Genomic DNA, 26,095 nt, shown 5'->3' on the forward strand with positions numbered 1-26,095 from the left:
TGAGATGGTGATCCCGACCAAAAGGAATTCCCCATGCAAGAGGGTTGTCCCGGAGACGCTGGACCAGGGGCTCCATATGTAACGGGAAAAGCAGGGGGGACAGGGGTCACCCCTGTCTCATCCCCCGCTCTACTTCAAAGTACTCAGAGAGCATACCGTTGACTCACACCGCGGCTTGTGGGGCGTTGTATATACTCGTTATCCAGCTTCGAAATTGCGTCCCCAATCCGAAACGTTCCAGAGCGGCAAAGAGATATGGCCAATGCACGCGATCGAAGGCCTTTTCCGCGTCAATTGCCAACAACAGGGCTTCCTCTTTAGAGCGTTGGACCTTGTCAATCAGGTGACAAAGGCGTTTAGTATTATCTCCACATTGCCGCCTCGGGATAAAGCCGGACTGGTCCGGGTCAACCAAGCCCGGCATATGGGGATTTAGTCGGTGTGCTACGATACTAGAGAACAGCTTGGCGTCAATATTCAGCAAGAAAATCGACTGGTAAGAGCTGCAGGATTCCGGGTCTTTGCCCAGTTTGAGAATAACGGAAACAGTCGCTTGTAGCATGGAGAGGGTGAGGGATCCCGAGTCTGAAAATGAGTTAAAAAGATGAGTGAGCAGGGGGGCGAGTTCGGCACAAAAGGTTTTGTAAAAGAAGAGCGCCGAAGCCATCTGGCCCTGGTGCCTTCTGCAACTTCAACCTAGAGATCGCGGAGACGACTTCCTCAACGCGTACAGGCGAGTCCAAAGCCATGGCTCAGCCTCAGGTAAAGGCGTTATCGCCACCTCGCCCATATACTCGAAAGGGTCAGAACTCAAGGAGGGATCAGCCTCATACAATGTACGATAGAAGGAACGGAAGGACGAGACTATCCGAGCGTCGTCCGTGGAGAGACAACCAGCCTCATCCCTAACCGCTTTCACCACGTGTGCTTCCTGTTGGCTGCGGAGGCAGTGCGCCAACATGCGGCCCCCTTTGTTGGAACCAACTAAATATTTGTGTTTGATGTGAATTACAGCATGCTCAGCTCGATCAAGGTCCACCTGACGTAATTGGAGGCGCGCTTTCTCCAGCTGCCGCCGGATGAGATGTGCACCCATCCGCTTATGGTTTTGATTCCAATTCCAGCATGACTGCTTCAAGTTCCGCACGCTTCGCCCATCTAGTTTTGTTGTCATATGCAGCTTTAGCAATGAGGGCACAACGCACTACCAGTTTCAGCGCTTCCCACACATGAAGAAAGCGGGACACCTACACCCTCGTTATTGGCTATGTAGTCCGTAAGACACCGCCTGATATCCGCGACCACACCCCGGGAACGGAGCAGGGAATCACGCCTCATACGGAGGGTGTCTGCTTGCAAGAGCTGAGTCTCCTGAATAAGGCATACGTCGCCCCCGAGTGTTCCAGTAAGGGCAGAACTGCTCTCCGCTTAACTGGGTTGTTAAGGCCCCGGACGTTGAGGCTGACTATTTTAAGATCCAGAGGGAAAAGTGGAACACCAGGAAGTGAAGCAGGGGCACACGCCGGGTGCTGGAAGAGGAAGGGATATGAGGGCCCAAGCGCACAAGCAGTGGGTGCAACAGCAGTAAAAGAGCTCACTGAGGAGAAAACCCACCTAAACCAAACAAATGAAAAAGAAAGTAGTGAAATAACATGATGAAAGTCTGTCAGAGTGTAACAGGAAGAACATGACCAAAGCCGAGGCCGTAAACATGACTAAAGTATGTCCCAGCAGTTCACGTTAAGGCGGACGTGGTGGGAATTCCGTCCACTCAGAAGGGTAGGTCTCTCTCACCCTCTGCGCTGCCGGGAGAAAGGCAACAATCCAAGTCAAGCGGTCCATTCCGCCCCTCCAGCGACCAGCATTAAGTACCTTCGGAAGCCATCAGCAAGGAATGTCACGGAGTGACGGGTCGATCCGTAACCTGCAACAGCGAGGCGAGGACCGCCTCCCTCTCCTGGATGCTTGCAGTCTGGTCAGGCTTCGGGCTTGGTGAAATCTTGCCGACCCGCCGTCACTCTAAAGTACGGGGGCGACGCCGGGGGTCCGGTCGGTCCACTCCATCCGCAGACGGGGTAGCGTCAATACCCAAGGTCTTCAGCACCTCCTCAAGTGATCTAAGCTGTAAGAGCTTCCCCTGGTGTTTGAATATCAGGCGGAATGGGTGACCCCAGGAGTAAGGAATGCTCTTGTCCCGCAGGTAATTTGTGACAGGTTTAAACGCCCTGCGCTTTTCAAGAGTGAAAACCGCTAAGTCCTGAAAAAGAGCTGGGCGATGGTCGTGGAACTGCACGGGTTGCTGCTCTTGGGCCCTCCGGAGGATACGTTCCTTTGTTTGAAAGTCGTGAACACATACGAGGATATCGGGAGGGGTGGCTTTGTTACCGCGAGGAAAGCCCACCCGATGAACCCGGTCCATTTGGATGGCTGACTCCTCTTCCCTCTGGAACGGTTCTCCAGATCCTCTGCTTGGGCCTAAAGGTCGAGGTTCTGGTCGCGGAGGCGCAGCCACTCCTGTTGCAGGTGATGGAGATCTTCTTCTCTGCCGACATCATGCTCCTCCAAGGTCGCCACCCTCTCGCCGATGTCGTCCACATCGCGTCTAACCTCTTTGAGATCGGCAGCTAATTTGGATCTGAGCTCCTGAATGTTCTCCGTGATAGCTGTGAAAAGCCCCACCATAAACGCTTTGGTCGCTGGAGCATCACCGCCTTCCAATTGCTCAGCGCTCTTCCCACTTTGAGAGGGCAATGGGCCAGGCTGTTTCTGGAGGAGCTCCTTCAGTGACTTCTCCCTGCGGGCCCTAGCCAGGTTGAGCTCTCAGCGCCGGGGGGCTCCTCAGGTCTGGCCGCCTCCCTAGGCCCCAGCGGTGGAGCAGCCCCCTTGGGCATCCGTTAAGGCCGCCACCGCCTCCTCCAGGCAAGCACCACCACCTGCCATGCAGCTGGCCCTACGCGCCGTCCAGGGTCCAGGCAGCACCAAGATCCTCGAGGGCTGAGGCCACCATGCACCTCACACCAGGCTACCACCACCAGCGGGACACAGCCCCGACCCGCGCCGTCCGCCGACCCGTAAACCGATCTGGACCACCATCGGCACCCCCCGCGCTGCAAAATCTCCCTCAGCACTGCCTCCTGTCAAGGGTCCCAGCAGGGCGTACACAGCACCGGACCTCAAGACGCTCCTGTCCCACCATGCAGAATGCAGGCCCTCAAAACGCTGCTCTGGGAGGCACACTATCAGCACGCAAGGGGGGCACTAGGGCTAAACACCACATGGGCCCTCAGGAAAGTCAAGCACTGCCGCCGCGCCTCAAAGTGCTATCAACCCAGCCAATGCGCAGATAGTCCACCAGGCGGGGGTGGGCGTAGATCATACCCCCAGGTGTCAGCATGCCCAGCACTTCACGGCCCTCCAATACCCCAAACGCAGCTGGAAGGCCTCACCGGGGGTGCTCCGCTTTCGCTACTGCCCGCAGGGAGAGGGGGTAGGCCCAGCCCTCTGCTCGCGACGTCCGCCGATCTGCGGACCGGGGGGGCGCTCCCGCCAGGCCGCGCCTCACAATTCAGGCCCCCCTGCTCCTCATCTCACGGGACACTGCACCACTACCGGCCTCAGGCACACCAGGGTCCGTGCATGAGTCTCGGATGATGGACCGGGCCTGGACAACCTCGCTGCACCGTCCGGCCCGAGCCCCGCAGATCAGCAGGACACTCCCGCCACTACACCAGGCCTCAGCAGGGGAGCCCCGAAATGGCGCCGGGCCGGACTCCACACCACCGCAACCACACCAGCAGGCTTGGCTCCTCCTTTTGCCCGGACTCTGCGTAGAAGGGCGCTGCCACGACTCGTGCTGCCACTCCCAGTCGCTGGACAGCTCCCAAAGCCGGCCGCAGATGAAATCCCGGCTGGGCTGCGCGCCACTCTAGGCCCGATTGGCCGTGCTCCGGCAACGAGGCAGAACGCCACACACAGGAGACTGCTGCCAAACAGAAGCAAGTCACAGGCACAGGATCGCCTGCGAATGTCTCCCCGCCTGCATGGGCCCGTGGATGGCCTCCGAGGTAAACGATATTAAAAAGCTTTTGGCTGGCAGCGCCGGAGGGACAGGAATCCACGACCTATCTCGCTGCCATCTTGGCCAAGCCCCCAGTTTTTTTACTTTAAAACTGAGCGCGGCGCCACTTCAAGGACACCACACTCGTTTTATTCTTTTTTTTTTAACTTCACTCCTGAGCGTGGCGCTCACTTCAAGGACACCGCGCTCAGTGTTAAAGTACATTTTTTTAATAATAAACCGAGCGTCCTTAAAGCTGCACCGCACTCAGTTTTTAACTTAAACAAGCATTTGCAATGCAATAGGTCTCACATTTACGTGAGTTTAAGCTATTGGCATTGTAAATGACAATGCCTTTTATTTATGTTTTAAAAAACCTAAATAATAGGCATTGTCGTTTACAATGCAAATAGCTTACTTTAACTCACGTAAACGCGAGACCTATTGCATTGCAAATGCTTGTTATATAAAGCTCTGAAACTACAACCCTTATCCATTGCCACTAAACTTAATTGAGTTAACCAAAGTAACGGTTCCAGTCGGGGAGCACCAGAAGTCTGTATCAGGACTATACCGCTCCTGATCCTTATGAATGGAATTTAAGGTAGAGTGTTCTGCACCGGCAGATCTGGTAGCAGAGGCGATGGTTCCGACTGGAGCGGACCCAAATGACAAATAATTTGGGCCATAGAACTGTTGTGCGCCTTCATGTTGTGGGCCAATGCTACTGAAAGGACGGCCTGGGTGCCGCATGCGGCCCTTCTAACCTTTACATGCAGCCCACTGGCCAACAGCAGCACTGTGCTGTTTAATCAAGTCAGCACTAACATCAAAACATCAAAAAGATGTTAAAGAAACAGCCAAGCATTTAAAGGTTAACTGACGTTAAAGAAAGGAAGTAACTAGGATGTCCTTCAGTGCTTAACTTTAGGAACTTCTTAATTTTTAAATACCTCTTGCAGCAAAAGTGTAAATTATGATAAAGTATCTTCAGCATTAAAAAAGTGTATTTCATTAACATGCAGAACCGTTTCACCTTAGTACATAAGATTATCAGTGCATTGAGAAGTATTTTTTTTTTTATACAAAAATGTCAATACTGAATGAAATAAGCGGCAAGTCAGTTGTTATGTGCATTCTTATGGGTGGCCTGGATTCCTATTATACATGAGAAAATATAGTTTATTAAATCAAAAACAGTCCATATCCTGAAGTCATGAATTTCAAGGTCCTCCTATGCGATTATGAAGAGAGAAAAAAGGGAAAGTTAAATCAAATAATTAGTTAGGATCACCTAATTTGGTTAAGTGGGGAGGCTGGGTTTCATCCATGGTTTTTTGGTTTCAGATTTAGCAATTCAGCCACTGGAAGTATATTTTTCGTTTTCCCTACACCCACCTTACCTCCAAACCCTCATCTCACCTCACCCCTCAACCTCCACCTCCTGATCCCTGACAGCCACCCTGCTGGCTGGAAGCCCTGAGTGACATCACAGACTGAACTTTTTGGCCCCTGTGAATATGATTGTGAGTACCTAAAGTGTAGGCGGTATCACTGAGAGCTAAATTGACCCAGCCCCAACTCGATCCTGGATCCTGAAAGACAATGGAATAGGATAGGGAATGCATGCGAATCGCAAAAATGAAATAGTCGTGGATCAGTGTATGTTGGGAGTGGTAGTAGGTGCATACCATTGGAATGCAGTGGACAAATTTTGAGAGCAATTATTAAGTGGCTTTGATTGTTGGACTTCTTGGAGTAATAGTTATTGTGTTTCTGATGATAGTTTTGTACTTTTGAAGAGGTTCCTGAAGTTAAACATTGAACTGTTGAACTTGCATGCTAGGTGAGGTGTACTGTGAGTCGCTATCAGATAAATCAATTTAGAGACGTAATATTTTCTTTTATGGGTATACTAACCGAGCTGCTTGGTGGTTTGTTTACTAGTGCACAAGGAGTGGACGCGCCGAGTATAGTGACTTTCGCTGGTCGAGGGCACACTAGTGCACGGAAGTAGGTAGCATTCTTGTTTTAGAAACTTTTGTGTAGTTGAAGAAGGTAAATGTTAAAAAAGTTGTAAAAAAGGTTTCAGAAGCGGTCTGGCAGTATCGGAGCTTTGCATCACTAAGGTGCTGTGCAGTGGTTGGCTAGCAGACGCTGTGATAGGATGACCTTTGACAGAGATGCGCTGGTATTGATGGACTGACTGGGCTTGTTGGAGTGAGTGAAAAATTGTTTGAATGGGGAATCCCTTATCAAAGAGGGAGAATGACAAAAATAGAGAAATATCTCGTCCCAAAGGCACTCCAGCCAAGAAAATGGCAGCAAAGAAACGGTTACACACGTGCATGTGGCCTAACTGACGGCACGGATATATATCCAAAAATGGGGAACTCCGATTCCCATTGAGTGGTACTTTCCACATCCCTCGAATAGAGAACTTGAGAAGAAGAATGTATGATTTGAAACCACAGCCTAAACCCTTCACAATTTGAAGCCTCAAACCTTTGGGAACAGGTTACAAGTGAAAAGAAAAGAAAGAGATTTGAACTTAAAATCCGCAGTAGGGCTCATTCCTGGGGGAATGTTTAGGCTGAGGAAAGGCAGAGCAAATGGAGAAAGGAAGTTATAGAGACTGTCAGGGCCTACCCCGTGCTAGAAAATGAAGAGATGAAAGGGAAAAACCCAAGAAGGAGTCGACCGAAACAGGGACAGTTGCGGAACCCTCAACAGAGACCCATGCACCTCCAAGTTAGTCAGAAGCTGCTGTTTTGCCTGTTGCTCAGACTCCCTGTGTCTGTCGCAATAAGCACTCTGCCTTCGTTAAGTGCCCTGACCATTCCCACGCTAGGGTATCTGTTAGTACCATCCCAAATCAACCGATCCCAAGTATACCTCAGGACTCACCACTGTGGCCTGGAGGGATGACATTAGTTCCTCTACAAGGGATAACCTAGTCAGTGGCAGGATGGGAAGCCAAACTACTTGCACAGACCTATAAGGTAATTTGCCAGGCACTGGGCAGCCCTCACAGTGAATAAATCTGGCACACTTGAAAATGTTGTTTGAAGAAATAGTGAAGTGTGGGAATGGATTTTCTAATCTAGGTAAAGAGATGTATATGATAGCCCAATTAGCTCAGAATGGAGGGGTAAGGGGTTTAAGGTTCAATTCTAAGGACTCGAGTTAGACGCCAGTTTTGGAGCAGTGGTGCAGGGAGTTTCTTTGAATTATAGTGTGACTGTCCCAGGAATGGGTAGAGGACAGGGAAATTTGACAGGAACCAGTATATGTGACAGTTACACATTGTCACATTAGCAGCAGGGTAGGGCATTGGAAGCGGGAGTTCCCTCACAACCCCGACCGTATTGTGGCAGATTCCCAAGAAATTAGGTCAGTAGGACAGGGAGAGCTTCCTCCAGTACCTAGATATCCCATGGAAGCCTGAAGGTTCCAAAATCTGGAATTCTACTATCCTGAACCCGACCACAGGGTACCCCAGAACGTGATGATGACCCAAAGAGGTTCGGTTCCTGTGATGTTCTAGACTTCCCTAGATTTCCATCAGAGCCAATGACGACGCCTGAGGGGGGAGGAGCAGTACCTATTGGTGCAGTCCTAGAAGTGGACCTGAGTGAGCTACACATGGATGCAAGGTTAACTGGTATCCCGTATCTTTCCTGATAGACACTGGAACTACTTGTACAACGGTTAGAACAGTTGAGGTCCCTAATCTACCCCTCTCTAAAAAGGAAGTTCAAGTTTTAAGCATTACAAATTAACAGTGCACCAATCAAATCACTGCCCCTGTTCCATTGAAAATAGGAGCTATTAGAGAGCAGTGTCAGTTTGTAATCTGTGATTCTAGTTCGGTAAACCAGCTAGTACAAGATCTTATTTGTAAACTCAAGTGCGTCATTTATTGCACCCAGGATGGGGTTGGATTTGATACACAGGCAGCTGACGCCGAGTTTAAGTTGCAGTCCCCAGAGACTGTTGTCAGGTTATACTCAATCATTACAACAGAGGATTTGCCAGTAGAAGTAATAGAGACAGTATTGAGGAACTATGGAATTTTACTGGAAGAGAGATCGGGCTGATTAAAGTGCCAAGCCCCTTAAAATCACTTGCTGGCATAATTTTGTTTTTCCACCGCCCTTATAAAATTACCCCAGAGGCTATTGCAGGGATCACCCACTTCATTGAGAGTATGATAGAACAGGGCATCTTGAGGAAAGTTATTGGGAGTCGATGTCACCCCAGTCACGACCTTACAGAAATCCAAGAAAAAGTGGAGGATCCTACAAGACCTCCGAAAGATCAACCAAAATTGTTGTTACATGTAATCTTGTGGTACCGAACCCTGCCGTAATCTTGTTCCAAATTCCTCTGTAGGCTGAGTGGTTCACATATATTGACTTTTACCAATCCGCCTTCTCGGTCCCATTACATGAAGAGAGAAAGTTTCTTTTCGCGTTTCGGTTCCAAGAGAAGACACTTGGGAGCTGTTGCGCCTCACAAATCAAATGTATACTGAAAAGTCCATCCTATTTCAATCAGAGTCTCAGAAGTTACCATTTAGTTCAACATTAATTCAATATATTGACGATCTCCTGAGTGCCTCAATGACTGAGAACGCTTGCAAACAAGACACAATTGCTTGCAAACAAGAGATGATTATTGTACTCAATCATTTGGCAGAGAACGGGCGTAAGGTTTCACCTGAGAAATTACAATACTGTCAGAGAGAGGTCATTTACTTGGGGCATCAGATAGAGAAGAGAGCAAGGGGAGTGTACCATGAGCGCACAGAGACAGTCATTAAGATAAAGCTCCCAACCACTCAGAGAGAGGTGAGGATGTTTTTGGGCATAGTTGGCTACTGCCAACAATGGATCCACACTTTTCCTTTGAGGCTAAACCTTTGATAAGGCTCACGCACACTGATGTCGACGACCTGGTACCAAAGGATCACAAGAGCATAGAAGTCTTCCAGGAGCTCAAAAACCCACTCTGTAGCGCACCCGCTTTTGAAATGCCAGACTATTCAAAAAATTTGTGCTCTTTTGTCACAAAAGCGATGGGTGTGCTTTGTCTGTATAACACAAGCCCATGGGGAGACTAAGTGCCCCATTGGTTACTTCTCAGCTGCTATCGGTCCGGTGGCTGCAGCATTACCTGGTTATCTCAAGGAGGTTGCAGCAGTGGGCCTTGTTCTACAGCAGACTGAAGGAATTGTGATGGGCTACCGTTTAATTGTTATGGTCCCCCACTCCATTGAAATCCTGATGAGCTGCACCAGGACCCAGCGTATGACAAATAGCCGCCTAACATGCTTTGAGAGACTCATTTTAGCAGTGGAAAATGTTTCCATCCAGAAATGTAACGCACTAAACCCTGCTTCTCTATTACCAAACCAAGAGGAAGATGATGAGGGCAAGTTCGACCATGATTGCTTCAGTGTCACCGAACTGTGCACAAAACCAAGACCTGACATACTGGATGTCCCCCTTAATGAGTCTGACCATATCCTCTTTGTTTCTGGGTCTTGTCTAAGGCAGTGTTTTAAAGGCCGCTTATGCTGTGTGTACATTGAGCGGCGTTGTGGAAGCATCTTACTTGTGCCATGTAACCTCTGCACCAGTGGCTGAAGTAATTGCCCATACCCAAGTCTGCTGCACATCAGAAGCCTCGCAAGTCACTATTTACACTAACAGCCAGTATGGATTTGTAGTTATGCACATTTTTGGTCAGTTGTGGTCACGGTGAGCACTTTTTATGTCAGCTGCTGTCAGGATTCCCCCACCCGTCACCCACCTTGCACACTGTGTGGCAGTTATATTCCCGCAGCCGAAGTGGGGGACAAACGTTGGAGTGTCAGACGTCCCGTGAGGCGTCCGCTAGCTTCCAGCCTTTAGAAATCCTTGGCGGGTGGCACAGAAAGAATCTTCAGGTTGCCGGTCTAGTCTCCCGCAAGCCATCGAAGGCGCGAGGACAGACTCAGCTGTGGAGTGCGTAGGCAGCGTTCTGAGACACATACTTCAGCAACGTATCTACAAGAGTGTGTATCGTTCACACTTGCGCTATAGTTTAGTCAGGAGTTAGTGTACGATTTGTTTCCCAGAGAATGCGAAGTTGTAGAACAGGGTAGTTTAGTTTCGCTCAAGCGTCGGATAGTTAGTTAGGCAGCGACCAGAATTTGGCATAAATTTTAAGAATAAATAGAGAATTTCCTTCTCAAGCAATTAAGAAAACACATAAAGAAAGAAACTAAACTTCACTTACCTCTTGAACTTCCTCTCGAAGATTTAGTGAATAAGAAGTACCTTTCTTCATCTGCCAAACCCCAAGTATTCCTGAAAAGAAAGAATTGTTTAATAATTGAATCTCTGGTATAATGAATAATTGACTAATTAATTAGCAAACAAGTACATTGATACAGAAGTATAAAAAAACACTAAAAGAGAATAGAAGAGGGGCAATGCCAAGCTAAAAACAGGGTAAGTGAGAGAAAGGAAAAGCATAACGATAATAAAAATGTTATAGAGTGAGAGTAGGGAAATACATAGTGTTTAGTAATGGTATGTTGTTTTTGAATTACACTTCACTAAGAAAACCACACAGAGGCAGTACCAGAGAAACGCCTATACTAGTGAACCACAAGAAGCGAGGGTGTCTCTTCTCTGTCCCAATCCCCTTTCCCCCGGTGGGGTTCATCAGAGCTCTTGTATGTTGAGAGCTCGGTGAAGGCCTGTTGGAGGACTGGGGAAAATTTAGCATTCTGCTCCTGTGAGTGCTTAGAAAGTTTGTGAGTATTAAGTGGAGCCATGACAGAGTGAAGTGCCCACGTTTAACAAACTCACCTGAGCAGAATGGCGGAGGGTTACGACTTGAAAAGCTTAGGCAAGATTTTAAAAGTTATGCAGCAAGAATTAATGGCTGTTCGATAAGAGAACAAGGCTCTGAACTCAGAGATGGAGGCTTCTAGGCGAGAAATCTTAGAGTTGGTGGTCAAGATTAAAAGTGAGAGTTCAGGAGTCAAATTTAATCCACCCCCTTCTAACGTTGCTTCAGGTTCAAGTGCAGTTCTTAGTCTAGGAAGTACCACACAAGTAGTGCATTCTCTGGCAACCGTAATTCCCCTAGCCCCACCAGAACGATTTAGTGGGGATCCTCACAAGGCTCAGATATTTCTTACACAGTGTTCCCTACACTTTATGTGTCGTCCAACCGTCTTTCCAGATGCACAGTCTCGAATTGCCTTTATCCTATCTTATTTAAGTGGGGACGCTGCTTCATAGTCAATGCCCTTGGTCACGCAGGATGATCCAATTTTGTTCAATTTTGCAGAGTTTAAAAAATAATTTTGACGAATATTTGACTGAAGAAAAGTAACCCAAGCAACTTATAATGAGCTGTTAGAGTTAAGGCTCGGAAACTGAGAGTTGTTAACCTATTCGGCGCAATTCAACAAGTTGGTGGTTGAGACCGAGTGGCCTGAAAGCAAGAGAGCAGCCTTATTTTATTGAGGGTTAAAGGATGATCTGAACGACGCGTTAGCGCAAATTCTTAATCGTCCCACAGAGGTGTCAACCTTAATTGACTTAGTCTTAGAAATAGATTATCGGCAAACAGAGAGAAGAGGAGAAAAACAAAGAGAATTTCGTCCAAGTATTCCCAGATTTGATCGAGTGAGAACAGATGTCATGAAGTCGTCGGAAAAGGCGTCAGGAGTCAAACCGATGCAGATTGGTGCAATAAGAGGCCCCCTTTCTAAAGTAGAGAAAGAGAAAAGAAGGCAAAATAATCTTTGTCTTTATTGTGGAATCAGTGAACATTTCGTAAAAGGGTGTCCTAAGAAACCTAATCTTTTCAAGAAGGAAAACTTGCAGCACCACCAGTAGGAGGAGTTGGGCTGATGGATGCCAAAGACGAAACATCTCCAAAAAGTCATCAAGTCACGACTACCTTGCAATCTTCAGCTCCGCATTTGATTTTAACAATGACAATGAAATTCAGGAACAAGACTCTTCAAGGTGTGGCTGTCATGTTGGATTCGGGAGCCACCGGAAATTTGTGCGACCTTAAGTTTGCAGTCAAAGTGGGCTTAGAAGCAATTCCAAAGGCCAAAAGTGAAGCTGTAAGAGGTGTAGATTGTACTAATTTATCATCTGGCCCTATCGTCAGCCACACTGAGCCAGTAGAAGTAATTACAGTTGAGGGCCATCGTGAAGAGATACAGTTTAACCTTATTGACACCCCCCAATTCCAACTTATCCTGGGGTTGCCTTGGTGAACAGAACAGAACCCTACTATAAATTGGAGTGTGAGAACAGTGGTGTTGGACTCCAGTTATTGCACCGAGCATTGCTTTCATAACGATAGGAGAGCAAGAGTGAGAATCAAGCCTCTCAGTTGTGTGAAAACAATATGATGGTATATGTAATTCAAACTGTGGAATTCCCAGATGAATATCAAGAATTTGCTCATGTGTTTAACGAAACTGAGTCAGAGAAGCTACCATCACATCGATTTTATGATTGTAAAATTGATCTGGAACCAGGAGCAAGTCTACCATGTAGTCGAATCTACGCCCTCACTGAAATGGAGAATCAGTATTTGAATGATTATTTGCATAAATATCTAGAAAACTGATTTATTCGACCCTCCCAGTTTCCTATCTCCTCAACACTCTTCTTCATTCCTAAACAGGATGGCGAGTTGAGGACTTGTATAGATTATAGAGCTTTGAACAAGATAACCACCAAGAACCGTTACCCCCTACCCTTGATCAATTGAAGGATCCTACTTGATCAATTGAAGGGTGCAAAGATTTTTACGAAATTGGATTTGCGGGGAGCCTATCATTTAATCAGAGTGCCCAAAGGAGATGAGTGGAAAACTGCTTTCAGAACCAAATATGGATTATACGAATATCAAGTGATGCCCTACGGGCTCTGTAATACCCCAGTGGCTTTCCAATACTTTATCAACTATGTATTAAAATAATTCATTGACCAGTGTGCTATAGTGTACATTGATGATATTTTAATCTACTCAGCCACAGAATAGGAACATCAGTTGCAAGTCAAAAGAATTTTACAATGATTAAGAGAAAATCATCTGTGTGCAAATTTGGAAAAATGTGCCATTGGAGTTAAGTCAGTAGACTTCTTAGGATTTATCATCGCTCCAGAGGGTTTAACCATGGGTAAGAAGAAAATTGACGCAATGCTTGACTGGCCTCCACCGTCAACAGTAAAGGAGATACAAAGCTTTATAGGCTTTGCAAACTTCTATCGGAGGTTCATTAAAGATTTCTCTCAAAAGATCATACTTATAACCAAACTCCTAAAAAAAGGAACTCCATTTATGTGGACAAAAGAAGCTGATGAGGCCTTTCAGTCTCTAAGGAAAAGATTTACCTTCACATACCAACCAGGCAAACATAATGGAAAAGCAGATGCATTGTCCAGAATAGACACTGATTGTAAGAAGACATTGGTGGATGATCAGAAAATCATTCCGGAAAGTAAGATAATTGAGGCCATCGATGAGGAATCAATTGAGGAAGCAATCAGAAAAGAAATGACACTAGAGGAGATGGAAGAGTGGGCAGAAAAAGATTCCTTGAGATAAGTTCGTCAGCAATTGCCCTTTCATGCAAAAGCCTTGTATTTACCAACTTGGGAACTCCAACAGCAAGCGTTGTTCGATTGTCATGACAGTCCCTTAGCTGGTCATCGAGGAATTCATCGAACCGAAGAATTATTGAAGAGACAGTTCTGGTGGCCTACCTGAGCGAAGGACGTTCAACGGTATGTGAGATCTGTGCACGAGGAAAGGAGTGTGATTCTGCTGGTGGGACGCCTGACCGGAGCTGTTCCGAGGAGCTGCGGTGACGCACCCTGCTGGACCAGTGGCTACCTGGGCTTCCTGGGGGGAGTCGAATGACGTGGGGAGACGGCGGTGGCCCTCAGTGTGGGCCCCTGACCTGGGATGGCCTGCAGGGCTGTGTGAGACGCCCTGGTCGGGCTGGACTTGGGGGGCTTCTGGGCCCCACCCGTGATCTTGGCGCCTTGAATGCGACACTCACAGCGGTGCTCCCCGCAACGTTTCTCATTAATGGACGTCCTCAAGATGTCTGACAGAGGATTAACTCTGACCAAAAGCCCCTTAGCTTGGGACTACCTTCTAGACCTTAATCCCCTAGAAGCTACCCCACCTTCGTGGACCCCCTCCCACACCTTTGGTTTAGTTTTGACTGCTTTTTCTCATCGCACCAACTCCCCCATTTGATCTCGACATTTTAGGAATTTCCGCTTTCCTTACCCCGACATTGGAGACCGAGTAATTATGGCCGATGCAGGGTGGAGCTGCTTAGACAGCTATAGAGGAGATCTGCCCTGGTTCACCCCCTTGGCCTTCACCTACCCAGTCGGACATTGGGCAATGTTCTCCCCTTCTCCATGCTGTGTCCCCTCCCCCTCTGCCCCTGACGAACTCCCATAACTGCCTCTTTTTTTCTTATGCTTTACTATACTTTTTCTAACGTATGTAATTTGTAACCTTGTAACACACAGATCCTCATGTAAAGCGCTCTGATATCTCAGGGTCTAGCCAGCGCTTTATAAAACTCACCAAATAAATAAATAAACCATTTTACATGAGGCTTATTTCTCTCATAACAACTTCTTCTTCTAAAATCATTAAGGTTCTTCCAAAAACATTGGAAACACTGGACAAGCAAGATTAGGGGGCATATGTATCAAAATCTCCATTTGCGAATCTCAAATAGCGATTTTTTGAGAATCGGTATTTGAGAATTGCAAAACGGGATGTATTTAAAAATTCGCACATATTTTGCGAATTCTTAATATTCCTTAATTGCGATTAGCAAATTGCGAAATCGCAATTAAGGAATACCTTCCCATTCATTCCTATGGGCCAGGAGGCCCATAGCACTGAATGGGAAGTCATTCTCAAATTGCGAATTGCAATTTGCTGATCGCAAATTGAGAATAATTTCAAAGGTGCAAGGGTGTCATGATGACACCCTGATGCACCCCTGAAATTAGCATGTGTGCGCCACATGGCACTTTGAAAAATGCCAAAAAGTGCATTTTTCAAAGAAATCGCAAATTACCACCAACTTGAAGTTGGTGGTAATTTGCGATTTCTTAAGGAGAAATCGCACAACTTGGGTGCGTGTTACATAGCATTTAAGGAATCGCAATTTGCGGTTCCTTAAATGCTTACGCAAAATTAAGATCGCAAAATTAGGGATTCCTTAATAATGCGATGCTAAAATGGCTCATACATCTCATTTTGCGATTTTGTATTCGCAAACGCTGTTTTTTTGCGAATCGCAGCGTTTGCGAATTAAAAAATCATTTGATACATATGCCCCTAAGTCTTTTACATAATTGTTGGTGACATTTGTTGCTGGAAGTTCAAACAAACTAAAAATATTTAAAAACACGTAAATCTATTGAAGTCAGGTACTTTGCACATTCTTAAGAACAAAAATGCGTGGACGTGCATAGGCCATCTGGCTTTTTGTAATGGCTCATTAAGCCTTAAAGTGCGTGAATCCCCCCCCCCAGAGACATCTAGTGGCAAAAATTAAAAAGACAGCATGACAAAGTGATTTTATTTGTCAAGCAAGATACTATTTATTACCCTGGAACAACACAGGCACACAATATTTTTGAAAGCACCAAATAGACGTAAACATACATAACGCCACATTTTAGTTTTATCACTGCAAAATAATGCAGCTCAACTCAAACAAGGACAGAATGGAACAACGGTATGGTGTGTGTGGACAGGCCGACGACATCAATAGTACATTTTACATGAATGGCTTCATTAATTTGCGTAGCGGGAAAGACAACGGATCTAACTTTCAAAGACAAACCTCCCCGGCCGGGAACAAAACTAATCGGTGTGGCCACGCGCCTGGGTCGTGGCACCTTCTGCCAGACCACATCCCTGTGCACTCTTCAGCTTTCAGTGACACTTCTCTCGTTATAACTGTGGCCCCGAGTCCCAGCGTGCACAGGGATGTCAGTCCCAGGTGGCTGGTGTGTCCAACAAATACAATGTGTTTTAATGTGTTGAGTGTAAAGGGCAATGTGCAGAGACCTGTGGGACAGTCATAGCAGTCAAACGTCACAGGATCCAGGAGGCGGGTGTTCCCTCAGTTGCCACGTTCATAGGCAGTCTACTGGCAAATGGTGTATTTAACAGGACGGGAATAATGCTGATTTCCTGTGAGAGGTGCCTGTGGGTCATTCTCTTTCACAAGCACACTCTCATGTGCACTGTCCCTTCCATCCCCCACCCACTCGGGGAGTCCCACACTCTCACGCACTGTCTTCCCACACTATCGATCAATGTAACACAGACATACAGAGACACTCTCGCCCTCACACAGTCTCACACACACTTCTTCAGCAAGTCAAACACTGCTTCTTACTTTCTTACTGGCTCTCTCACACTCACTGCCTCCAATACACTCTCACTGCTTCACACACTAGTAGACTCGCTGTCTCAGGTCACACGTTGTCATTCACTCTCTTGCACACTGTCAGTCACATTCATTCTCTGTCATGCATGGCCTTTATTCACTGACCCAAAACCCCTCTCACACTAGACATAGGGGCATATGTATCAAAAACCGTATTTGTGATTCTCAAATTGCGATTTTTTGAGAATCGCTATTTGAGAATTGCAAAACGGGATGTATTTAAAAATTCACACATTTTGCGAATTCTTAATATTCCTTAATTGCGATTAGCAAACTGCGAAATCGCAATTAAAGAATACCTTCCCATTCATTCCTATGGGCCAGGAGGCCCATAGGAATGAATGGGAAGTCATTCTCAAATTGCGATTCGCAATTTGCTACTCACAAATTCAGAATAATTTCAAAGGAGCAAGGGTGTCATGATGACACCCTGATGCATCCCTGAAATGAGCATGTGTGCGCATATAGCGCACATACATGCCATAAGGGCATGAATGTGCGCCACATGGCACCTAGAAAAAGGCCAAAAAGTGCATTTTTGAAAGAATTCGCAAAATACCACCAACTTGAAGTTGGTGGTAATTTGCGATTTCTTAAGGAGAAATCACACAACTTGGGTGCTTGTTACATAGCAATTAAGGAATCGCAATTTGCGATTCCTTAAATGCTTACGCAAAATTAAGGAATCGCAAAATTAGCGATTCCTTATTAGTGCGATGGGAAAAAGGCTCATACATCGCATTTTGCGATTTTGTATTCGCAAACGCTGTTTTCTTGCGAATCGCAGCGTTTGCAAATACAAAATCGCTTGATACATATGCCCCATACTCACCTACAAAGGGGCGGGGAGTGGCAGGAGGAAGGTAAGGCGGGTGCAGCTTCTCCCCCACTCTCTAGGCACTATGAATGCCTCACGTAGATGAGGTGGTTACTACATGTGTTTTTGAAAGGACATATACCAGAAATAAGAAGATTAAAAAAGACAAGTATTTGCAATGCAATAGGTCTCGCATTTATAAGAGTTTGAGCTATTGGCATTGTAAAATTACAATGCCTTTTATTTATGTTTTGGTTTTAATAAAAATAAAAGGCATTGTCATTTACAATGTCAGTAGCATAAACTCGCATAAAAGCAGTGTGCGGCGTGCAGCAGTGTGCGGTGAGCAGCAGTGTGCGGCGTGCAGCAGTGTGCGGCGTGCAGCAGTGTGTGGCGTGCAGCAGTGTGCGGCGTGCAGCAGTGTGAGGCGTGCAGCAGTGTGTGGCGTGCAGCAGTGTTTCGTGAAGCAGTGTGAGGCGTGCAGCAGTGTGCGGCGTGCAGCAGTGTGTGGCGTGCAGAAGTGTGTAATGCAGCAGTGTGTAATGCAGCAGTGTGCGCAGCAGTGTGTGGCATGCGGTAGTGTGCGGCGTGCAGCAGTGTGTGGCGTGCAGCAGTGTGTGGCGTGCAGCAGTGTGTGGCGTGCAGCAGTGTGAGGCGTGCAGCAGTGTGAGGCATGCAGCCGTGTGAGGCGTGCAGCAGTGTGAGGCGTGCAGCAGTGAGAGGCGTGCAGCAGTGTGAGGCGTGCAGCAGTGTTTCGTTTAGCAGTGTGAGGCATGCAGCAGTGTGCGACGGGCAGCAGTGTGCGGCATGCAGCAGTGTGTAATGCAGCAGTGTGCGCAGCAGTGTGTGGCGTGCGGTAGTGTGCGGCGTGCAGCAGTGTGCGGCGTGCAGCAGTGTGCGGCGTGCAGCAGTGTGTGGCGTGCAGCAGTGTGTGGCGTGGTTTGTAAACAACAAGAAAAGCGGACATCAAAGGAAGGGTGGGAGGGAACGAGCATATGGGGTGTGAGTTATAATGAAAGTTGATTGTTGTAAGAGGGGATGCAGGAAGTGAGGCCGAGCGCGTGCTGGCGAAAGCAGTCTGCTGCTTTCAAGTCTGATGCCAGATGCCAGCTTCGCGCTTGAATGCCTCACATGCACTGGCCATAAACCGCATTCCTAAGGTCTTGTGCCCCTTACTAAATCTCTCTGAATGCGTGCACGCGCAGGAAATAGCTGGTGGCAAATCGAATGCACGTGGTTGTGCGCGTAACCGCCACCCGATCCACCTGGGAAGCCTTTGGGAGCATTTTCAGAAGCCCCTACATAAGTCTCGCCTGGCGATCGCTTACGCGATAGCCAGGCGAGACCTAAAAAAGCATTGATGTCTTAACACTACACATTTGTCAACAAGCATTGGCATAGCCAATAGGTCTCGCCTTTGGGGCCTTATAAGTGTTTAACCATGCAACAGTTAATGTTGTTGCACCAAGAATATTGTGCTGCATAACTAAATACTTATGAGGTCCCAAAAGCGAGACCTTTTGGCTATGCCAATGCTTGTTTTAATATGTTGCACAGTCATTTCACATCTAACAAGTTATGTCCAGAGTATACTGGCAACTCAGATGAGTTTTATAAGTACAATATTTTAAGTGCCGGCAGCGTGTTACCCCAATGAAGAGTCTTCCGCTTTTAAATCTTTTTCTCTTCTGCTGTCATCTTTGTAGGGTCAGCAGCAGGATTCCAAAAAAACAAGGAAAGGGGATCGAAGCACGGCAGGCCCGATGCACAAGTATGAACCTGACGTTTTCACAGATTTCAGCAAGGACGCAAAAAGTCAAAGAAGTAGGAAACAGCAGGAACAGATGCTGAGTCGCAGGATGACAAGATGCGGTTAAGGAAACAGGAATCCAGAACGACAAGGATTCATTTGCGGTGCAGCGTGCAGTCTCAAGGGCTGCGCGCTCCACCCATTAAAGAGGCCGATCTGCCAGGACGCCATGACTGGACCATGCCTGACATGGGGTAGCACAAGGAAGCTCCACCACGGAGAGTGAGTCTGCCTCATCAGAGCCAGAGATCTCAAGCAACTCAAAGGGTCATGACACAGCTGAAGACGGATGGCCAAAGATGACAGCAACTCGGAAGAGACTATTGACACCCAAGAAGAGACTAAAAGGATGATTAGGGAAGACAGTAGGTATATGAACAAAAACAGACTGACATTGTAAATGAAAGCAAAAACCTAGACCTGCACCTAGTGACTGAAATGAGAAAGAAAAGTCAATCGGAAGTACTTAGTGCCAGACTGGACATAAAATCAGGTTTGCCGCTGATGACTGCCTGGCTGATGTTGATGAACCTCCCTGAGATGAAAGGATGCTATGGCAAGAACCTGTTCATGCTTAGTATTGACAGCCGTTGAAAGGATGGATAGTGAGTCATAGTATCAGTCAGAGGACTCCGGTTAGAGGACCCCGGTTGAAGCATAATAAAAGTCCCAGAAGTTTCTGAGATTGGGTAAAGACTATAGGATATGACTGATAGAATTAACTGCTTCACCTGACATTTTCTTGATCTGATTTGGATTAACATGGCACAGCCACAGTGCAAAATTTTGTTAATAAGTATGGTAGTTGCCGTTTTTGTGCTTCGATGGCTGCTGAATGTCTATTTGTTGGGAGAGGAAATCTCTTATACATCAATCAACTCTACTTTTAAACCTATAGCTAGACCTTCCCCTCAGAGTAGAGTGACTCACCTTACCCAGCACGAGGCAGTGTATAGTTATAATGTGTATCATCAAATGTTACCCTTGTATCTGAAGGTTATAGAGTTGGGGGATTACTATGTCTGCTCCTATCTTCCAGCCTCTTCAGCCAAAGGAGCAGCATACTTTCTTATTCCTTCTCTTGCCGTGTGTTCGTGAATATTTTCTATAGCCAGAGTTCAATCAAACTGTTTTATTCTGACTTCGATGATCCATTGGAGGTGGTACCGATTGATAATGGTGAAAACTTGTATTTGTGGATTACGACACCTATTTTTCCGCTCTTTTCAAAGGTTTTGTTGTGTGTTGTTTGTAGTTTTCCCTACCTTAGCCTAACTGTGCACGTTGTAGGCCTCATTTTCCTTTGCACATGTTTCTATAAACACGCTTGCTTTTGTGCCACATTGTATTTTCATACGGAATCTGTATATGTTTTTGTGTTCTGTTCTTTTCCTGGGATTTATTCTGAACACCATAGGAAAGGCCAAGCAATGATGTCCCTTGTTATTATTTCTGGCCAGGCACTAGCACCTAAACATAACAGAGATATGCAGCTGTTGTTTATGTGCACACATATCATATCATATGGATGAGTCCATGAGCCAAAAACACACACATGAAAGAGAGTTCTCAGACAAGAGCACAGCATCAGCTGAGATGTAGAACGTAAATCTGTGAATGCTAAGGTATGGGTTCTACCGGTAATCCCAGAGATCTTTGATATATAATCAGATTATTAACCATGCTAACAGCATTTTTAGTGTGCATTTGTTTTCTAATTGTGACACATATACTGCATTTCAAGGACGATAATTTAAATAAATATTCTGAACTTCGTCCATGTCTCCTGGTTATCTTATTGTGGAAAAGTACAAGTGAGAGAGCGAATAAGTGTGTCCTGTTACCATGATCCCTCAGAGGATCGAGAGTGTTGTGTGCTGGGGTGCCAATTCACTTGTTTCTCTGGTAAGGTTTGGAGGGCAAGTGAGGCACTATAGCTAGTCGGACTCGGACTCATGTATACTGAGGTGGTATGGTGACTCAGTCCCTATATACTGACATTCTATGATTTCAAGCATAGTTCTGTTTCAGAGCAGAATCTCTGCAACATGGCACAGCCAACATTTGGTCTGGTACTTACTTGCAGGAACCCTGATTAGTGCTTGTACTTGTCTACAATACCCTTGCACCTTTTCTCCGATACGTCCGTGGTGCTGGGGATTTCTCATCCAGACTTATTAGGGAGTACCTAGTTCTATTTGGTTTTTCAAGCTTGAATATTAAAAGTTTTTATAGCCCTCACTGCTACGTTTTGAATCCTTCATAGATTGATTATGGCACAGTGAATTGTTATTACTGTTAATTGCCATCTGGCAGTTACTCAGCACTTATTACAAGGTGTCCCTAATGCAGGTGCTGCTGTGACTTTGGTTGTAGAGGCAGACACAGTGTACCGCTTTGATGCTTTTTATTCATGGGTCACTTTTCCGGCTGTCAATGCTAATGATAATACTTTTCCTGAATACACAGTGCTGCATGCACCTAATGCATATCGTCCGTTTGCGCTTCTTGAGATTCCTCTTACCACCTGCGAACACCGGACATGGTTTAATGACGCCCTCCCCTGTCCTTGAGACTGTTAGAATGGGCCCCTTAAGTATTGAAGGGGTCACATGACCAGCTTTGGCTGGCTTTACTCCATATCCTAATATGGTGAATTTTAATTTAGTAGAGACACAGGCTTTGCATAATACTCTAGTCGTACTATATCGATGTCTTACGCAATATATTTCCTGTGCTTTGCTAGCTGGCCCAGCTAGACTTGGCATACAAGGACAGGCCCAACAACCAGTAGGGCCTGTGATGAGTCCTGTAATTGTTCATTCAGTTTAGGGCAAAGGACCCACAAATCATGAAGAAATACCATTTTGGCTCACCCAAAAAATTGACCAACTTTAGGCTGTTCTTCCCCTTACGGGACCACAGGACAAGCACAGAATTTTGATTATGTGCTTATCAACTAGACTGGTCTTCAGTCTACCTGACTGCAACACCTGGGGGACTATTTTTGCCACAGTATACACTTGTTGTCATGGCACTCTCTCAATGGCTGCTCTACCAAACGTCCTCAAACAGATAGTGAATGAGCATGGGGCAGGTCCTGCACTCAATTTGGGGATGAAACTTATGGGAAATGCCCTGATCGTCTCTGGAATTATTCTCTCTAATGTTAAAGGTGAAGCAGCATCTTCGGCCATACGCCAGCAGCTTGCAGCGGTGGCAGTAGTTGACAGCAAGCGTGAGTTACCTGTCATTATTGCTAATGTATACACGTCTCCAGAATGTAATAGTTTGGGGAGCTGACTTTCTGTACCACCTCTTGGCAAGCCTTATTCTGAGAAGGATGCCAGACCTGCCTGTGAGTTTCCTAAAAAAACATGGGCTAAATCTAAACAACAACAAACAACTAGACAACGTGGAGGTTCTCCACCCCCGGAGTTCTCTGAATGACATTATGGCCTTCGTGATCACATCAGAATTAGGACTCTTGACAGGTATCAGTCTTCTGATACACGTTCTCCTCATTCGTTTTAAGAATCGTCTGACCAGCAGTACAAGAGAGGAGAGTACATTCAACCGAAACGGCATACACAACACTCGTCTGACTTGAAGATAAAGAAGGATGATAGGCCTCCTCCATATAAACCTCCTTTTGAGAAAAAATAAAGTTGCTGCATCAGCTGCAAAGTATGGCACAGACAGTGAGAACCCTCTTCCTGAACGGGAGTTGGGTAGTGACTTTCCTCGATAGCATAGCAGAAATCACCATAGTACTCCAGAATCTCCACCAATTTCTGGTAAAAAGAGCAACTGATACATTCATTACAGTCGATACCACGGACACCCGCGTAGCCCCACAGGATAGGCTATATCATTTGGATATTCAAATTGACAGTGATGTCAAACGCACCATTAAAGCAGGATTTGGGCTAATTTAACTAAGTATTATGATATTTTCTTGGCGGAGGTTGATTGCCCCCCACCTTTTGTTCTTGCATGCTCCCAAGGTGAGGATGTTATTCTCCCTTCATTCATGCGCCTTGTCCCTGATGAGGTTCAACAAGCTTATGCCTCTGAATGAGCCCTTGCATTGGCCCCCGCACTTTATCGTAACCATACTGGTTGGGATAAGGATTCTCCTTACCATGTTATTTCTATTCGGTCCTCACCTCGGGTACAAACACAGTATCCTATTGAACAGGATGCAAAGCTTCTGTTAAAGAAATTCTTTCCCAACTGAAGTACCAGGGAGTAATTGAACCCTGTGTCTTTCAAATTAATAGTCTTCTTTTTACGGTTCTGAAACCTGATTATTCCTATTGCATTTTCTTAGAATACAGACATTTGAATAGTCATATTCACACATGTGTGGTGTAGAATACCCATAGTATGGCACTGATTAATAATATCATCTGTAAAAAATATAAAACCACTATGGACATTTCTAACATTTTTTCCAGTCATACTTTGGCTCCAGAGAGACGCGACCGGTCCGCGTTTAGCACCCACGGTTTTCAGAAGCGTTACACCCAACTTCCTATGGGCTATAAGTACAGCCCAGGAGTCTTTGTGGCATGCATTGTCAATTCTTCATGAGATCGACCCTGATGTGATATCCTATGTTGATCATATCTACCAGATGATGAATTAAACCCCCATTTGGCAAGAGTAGTTCGCATAATTTTGCCAATTGCTGAACTTACTCAAAAGTTTAACTTCAAAAAGTTTTCTCAGTGTCCTATTCTTGGTATGGGAACTTACTAATGAGGGTAAAAGTCTTGCCCCTCATCTTCTGGAAAAATGTGCTCAGTTACAGCCTCCAAGTACTCTTGAAAAATTGCAGTCTCTGCAGGGATTTCAAAATTGTGGCAGGACATACATACCTGATTATGCCCAACGTATTAAACCGCTTTATGCTGTAATACCCCCTGATTTTTCAGCTTCTGACTAGATGTCGGAACACACTTTCACACTCAGATCTTTACAGTCTGATTTACTTGAAACACACAGCCTGCATACAACGTGTTAATACTACTAACCTAATTATGCGTGTTTTGCCGAGTGAAATTGAATTTACCTACGTAACCCTAAATGAAGGTGAAACAGTACCCATAGCATATAAATTGCATCTATATTCACCTGTGGAAATGTGCTTTGCTTTACCTGAAAAGATTCTGACTGTTGTACAGATGGCCATCCTTAAGGAACTGCCACTTGCTCACCGAAACGCATTATTGTCGTCTCTTTTCTGCCTGCCTTAGAGGCGGTCACAAAAGCTAGCGTCCCTAATGCGAATGCCCTCCATGTCCAGTGGATACAGTGGGCTACGTCCTTGACATCCGTAGATGTAGATGTCGTCTTTGACTCTTCTTTGCAAACACAAGAATGTTTGCAATATGAACATTTTTATCCTTTGCCTTCTTCGATTCTGCCTCTTGATCGATATCAATCTGTCATTTATACTGATGGTTCTGCTCAACCTGCTATAGGTTCTAAGCAGCAAAATTCTGCCTCATGCGCCATTGTTATTGGTTTTATGTCAAATGACATTTTTCACCCACAAACTGTTCGCATACAGTCTCTCGGAGACTACTGCGCGGTTGGCTGAATTGATGGCTTTACTTTTGCATTCTAAACTACGGATCCTGAATTTCCCATCATTATAGTGTGTGATTCATATTACTGTGTACAGTCCTTTAATGATAACTTACATTTTTGGAAACAAACTGATTTTAAGGATTCCAAGGTCAGAACAATAAAGCACAGCACAAACTGCTTTGGGTTGAAGTGGCTAACACAGACCGTAGGGAATTCTTTGGCTGATGAACCGGTCAAATCTGCAGTAGCCACAGCTAAAATAGCAGCAGTAACACACTTTATAACTCTTATTGATAACCATATCTTGGCTGCCGTGAATGCATTTAAATGCAGCACACCTTTATCGAAGGGCTTTCCTTCCAAATACTCTTATCATTTAAATGATCAAAAAGTTCCTTATGTAACTATTCTTGGAGTTGATGATCATGTGATTCCCAACACAGACCGCAGACATTATTTGTGGCCGCACATGAAGGTGTGGCTTCCGCTCATTCCGGAGTGGCTGTCACTATTTCGCTTTTACAGCAACACAATTGGTGGCAGAGTTTATACCAACAACCAGAAAATGTGTTTTAACCTGTGACATCTGCCAACAAATCAAAACTTCCACTGAGTCTCACCCACCAAAGACACATCTATTTATTTCCAATCAGCCTTTTTGCTGCATTTACTTGGATCATTGTGGTTCTCTAATTTCAGATACTGTGTTCAAATTTAATTTTCTTGCAGTTGATTCTTGCTCCAGATTCCTCTGGGTTTGGCCACAGTGCTCAGCTGATACTTGAACTGTTATTAAAGACTTGTACGTCTTCCTCGGGCCTTATGCCTGTTGCACATTCCACTTGGACCAAGGTCCGGCTTTTGCTATCAAAGCGTACTGTGATTTGATGAAGTCCCTGGGTGAGCAAGTGCATTTTTCTTCTCTGTATAGACCCAAGGGTAATTCTGTTGTGGCGAGAATGAACATAACTTAAAGCAGTCCTTAACTAGGGTATTTGATACGGGATTTGGTTGGTTGAACCATCTACATGGGGTTCAACAAGCTTTATATAACCTTCCAAAAAGATAGATTCCTCAAAAGCACCTTAATTTGATTTTTTTTCTCCAAATTTACATTTCTTTCTACTTTTAGTTTTTGGTCATTCACATGTCTGAAACAATGCTTTCAGTATGCTTACTTTCTGATTACATTTATCATATCTATTATCCTGTTTAGTGCTATTGTCCAGACCAAGGGGAGGGTGTTGTGTGTGCATTGTAGTTTTCCCTATGTTAGCCTAA

At 45.7% G+C, this 26,095-nt stretch overlaps 1 long non-coding RNA gene across 1 annotated transcript in view; it reads right to left on the reverse strand.

Annotated features, from left to right (window-relative positions):
- LOC146855610 (uncharacterized) overlaps nucleotides 1-26,095 on the reverse strand; it is a 482,547-nt gene that overhangs the window by 39,705 nt on the left and 416,747 nt on the right. The window contains exon 4 of the long non-coding RNA XR_014981354.1: nucleotides 10,343-10,413. This is a non-coding gene — a long non-coding RNA (uncharacterized LOC146855610). The remainder of the gene's footprint in view (nucleotides 1-10,342; nucleotides 10,414-26,095) is intronic.

This window comes from Triturus cristatus, chromosome 4_1 (genome assembly GCF_964204655.1).
Source record: "Triturus cristatus chromosome 4_1, aTriCri1.1, whole genome shotgun sequence".
Taxonomy (NCBI): domain Eukaryota; kingdom Metazoa; phylum Chordata; class Amphibia; order Caudata; family Salamandridae; genus Triturus; species Triturus cristatus.